Source organism: Dendrobium catenatum, unplaced genomic scaffold, assembly GCF_001605985.2.
Source record: "Dendrobium catenatum unplaced genomic scaffold, ASM160598v2 fragScaff_scaffold_1557, whole genome shotgun sequence".
In the NCBI taxonomy this organism is placed as follows: domain Eukaryota; kingdom Viridiplantae; phylum Streptophyta; class Magnoliopsida; order Asparagales; family Orchidaceae; genus Dendrobium; species Dendrobium catenatum.
The window spans coordinates 4,185,780-4,190,043 of record NW_021320019.1 but is presented as its reverse complement, the minus strand read 5'-3'; positions in this window follow the sequence as shown (position 1 = coordinate 4,190,043).

The following is a 4,264-nucleotide window of genomic DNA, read 5'->3' as shown; positions in this document are numbered from 1 at the left end:
CGAGCTGGCCGATATTTATCGTCTTGAAGTAACTTAAGGTTTTTGACTGGATCGTCCTGGCCAATCCTGCGATCATCCAGGACGTTATGATTGTATCAATCATCCTTAATTACTCCCTTGATTTTTTTTCAATTAAGGCATAATTTGTGAATATCGTCCAGGCCGATCAATGATCGTCCTGGCCGATAATTTAAAAATACAGTATACCTTAATTGTCTATGGCGGCTACTTCTTTCTATTTTGAGCTTATCATCCTGGCTGATACACGTATCGTCCAGGCCGATATGTTAATGACGGCTGCCTTAATTAAGAATCCTTATTTAGCCTTTCTGTTTTAAGCCTGATCGTCTAGGACGATGTAAAATATCATCCTGGCCGATATGAGCAAAAATAGAAATTATAAATCTCTCAAGTGTGTGTGTGTAGGGTTACTTAGCATCAGTCTCTTTGACCATTATAAGTAGACTCAAAAAGTAAAAAACAAAAGTACAGACTGACTCAACCCTAAATCTACGCAATCCTGAATTGGCTTCGTCTTGTTCGTCCGATCTTCGATTCCTGAAATGTTAGAAGCAACAAGCAGTATAAGAGAAATAGTGTTTGTCAATCATCAAAATATAAGCCATGAAAATAGATTTGCAACACTCAAAATGTCGGCGATGAAGATGACACGTCCCGAGCTCCGCCATTAATTGGACATCTAGATGAACGTCGATCCTCCAACGGATCGCTGGCCACAGGAGGCCGGTGACCGTTCGTCGTCAATGCCTCGACGATGAAGCCGCAAAATTAGAAATTCAAAAAATTGAAATTTGAATTCCCAAACTATCTCTAAGTAGAAATTGTTCACTAGGTAGGATCTATGAAAAAAAAACCTACTGTAATTCAGATCATTAACTAATTTAATCAAGATATGTGATCAATCAAGCAAGGTAACCAGAACATCTCTAGTAAGCTTAAGGTTGAAAAAGAACCTTCAAATAGAATAGAGAGAAGGCCTCTTAGAGGAAAAAAATTGAACATGTAAAAATTGAAAGGGAGTCACCAGAGCAATAATCTCATCCTCTAAGATCCATAGTGAAGGAAAACCATGAATGGAGGAAGGTTTAAGTTTAGGAAAACTAACATCAAAAGAATTACCAGAAAGAACATTGATAAAGGAATAATATTTGAAACTAAAATAAGCTAGGCATTTCTCGGCCATCCAACGAACCAGGCGAAGGAAACCAAAGCAGAAAAGCCTAATGAAAAACTACCTAAAATGAAAAGAAATAAAGGAAATGGGCAATGGAATTCCCTGAGGTCAGCCATAAGAGGTGTCCAAGCCACCAGAAGAAGCCCAGCAGACTAAAAGCAAGAGAAGGAAACAATACCTAGAGCCCAGGTTGCGGCAAGGATTAGCTAGGCTTAATGTAGGTTGGTTTTTTGGTCGAGCCATATAAAATATTTTGGATGTTGTCTCATTTTATCGTTTCTTTTATTTTTAATTGGTTGTGTATTTTAATTATCATTATAACATACTTTATATTATATAAAAATCAAAGTTAATATTTTTTATATCATAATCTTTTAAAGTACTAATTCAATCCCCACCCTTGGATTCCATATTAACTCTCAAGTCTTCGGATATTATTCAAATTTACATAATTTTTTAAAGTACAAATTGAAGCATTATTGACATTTTAAAAAATCCATCAAATTGCACCAATTGAGATAGTTTAAACTTTTGCAATGAAAGCTTGTATAGGTTTTAGACCTAAAGCAATTGTCCCAAGGCTAACTAAAAGGGAGGTGAATTGGTTATTTAAAAAACTCTTGGAAATTTTATAGAAACCAATTTTATAATTTTAAGCACAATAAAAGTTTTAATAAAATAAAAAATTTTCTACCACAAAATTAAAATTGAATAAAATAAAATGAAGTAAAGTAAAAACATCAAAATTTATAGTGGTTCGGTCCAACTAGACCTACGTCTACTCCCTGAAGACTCCCTCTTCAAGTATTATACTATTACTAAACTAACTCTCCTTTTTCTCCCACAAAAAGGCAGAGAAACCTTTACAAAATAACTCTCTTCCACCAATCCCCGGTACAACAGAGTACTGTCATCCTTTCGCACCCTCCAGGTGTTCGTAGAGAATTATCATCCTTTCACACTCTCCAAGTGTCAGCGAAGAATTGACATCCTTTCACACCCTCTTGGTGTCAACAGAGAATCATTTCTTTTCTAAAGATCTTCTCTCGGGCAACCTCAAAAAAGCAAGGAAGAGTTTTGATAAAACTTACAAAGAGATCCAGCCATTGGGCAACCTTGTGAACCCTTCACAAATTTCACTTGCAATATCTCTCTCCACACACTCAAACACTCTCCCAAAGCACTCTCACACTTTCTTTCAAAGAAAACACAAAGAAGGATTCATCCACAATCAGTTTATTAGGACTATATATTTGATAGGCAAGAAAAACCATCTAAAAAACTAAAATTTTCAATTTGACCGTCCAAGATTATATAGTATGATCGACAATCATGCGTACAATTCAGAAAAAATCAAGAGTTTATCAGGATGAACTTGTATGTATCTATTTCATACTCTAAAAGTTTTCTATATAAAGGTAACTTCGTACAGTATGAAAAAGACTTAGAAAATGTTCCTGCACGGGTTCGATTAACTGCTTTTTTGAGGAACGCTCAAGCCAAATCGTCCCGTACTATCAGAAATCATATAGTTTGATTAGTTTTAAAAATTTACAAATTTGTATACTACCTCAGTATGTGTTTGTACAGTTATCCAATTATAATCACATACTCTTAGACTAAAAAAAAATATAAGAAGTACTAACTTAAAAAATAGTAAACCCTAATCTAATCTGACTTAAATTCTTCAGCTGTCTTGGATATGTTTTCCCTGAAATGTTAGTACACACAAACAACAAAACTAATATTTTAAATATATGTTAGGAGAAATATTAGTCAATATAATAATATTTTGGAATTATTAAAAACATAAATGATATGAAAATATAGTTATGAAAACTATGTTGCAGCAATCTCCCCTTTTTTATGATAGCGAAATAATTATTGTTTGAGTTAACCTTTCAAATACTTTTTCTACTTAGCTCCCCCTAAAAGAATGACCAACTAAATAGCAAGGGATTTCCATGAAGATCAAAAAAGCAAGAAAGTAAAAATCAAAACAAAAACTACTCAAACAAAAACACGAACATGAATAAAATGCAAACATTCAAAAGATACACCCAAACATACACATACATACACACACATACATTAATCATCAAAAATTATTCTGACTCCCCCTTTGGACAACAACGAAAAGGGAAGTACATCTTGAAATGAAGGGTTTCTATAGAAAAATAAAAAAGTTGAAGAAGAAAAATATTGTAAATCAATTGCAAATATAATATTAATTTCATAATACTAAAAAGAAAATTTTTAAAGTTTTAAATCAAAGTATAACTAAGATAAGAAAAGTCAACAATGTTCATTTTTTATGCTAGACAAATTAAATAAAAATGATTATTGGAAAAATGATGAAATAAAAATTAGTTAACTTCGAATTCAATATAGAATATGATTGTCAGTTAGATGGATTTGGATTAGAGATTGGATTATAAAGTAAAAAACACTATAAGTGCTTTCAATTGGCGACATTGCGCTTTTTTCAACAAATAGTGGCACACTCTATGCATCTTTTCTATTTGGGCTAATTCTGTGCCTCTTTTCACTTTGCGAATCATTGCGCATCTTTACTATTTTTGCATACTTTGTGCATTTCCCTTTTTTTAACTTTTTGGATCTTTCAAATATAAGTAATCTAAATTCAAATTTCATTAATATTAAAAATAAACATATCAAAAAGAAAATGAAAAATAATAAAACATTAATCCTACAATAATTATAATTTAGATATATTTGTATATAGGAACATGAAATTAATCTCCTTGTCAACATTCAGTCATAATTAAATTTAAACTTTTGAAAGATTAAATTTTATAAGGAAATTAATTTGTAGAGTAATATAATTATGAATCCATTCCAATGATCAACTACAATAGAATTGTCCATTAAAAAATATAAATATTTCAAGAGATACAATTCAATGTAAGTGAACAAAATCTTTCAACATTCCATTAATATCAAGAGCACATGAAAAGAAGTCTCAAAACATATCCTCTCAACATAACATCTCACATCACATCATCAAGACAACATCATCACAACACATGAAAATACTAAACTCAAGAA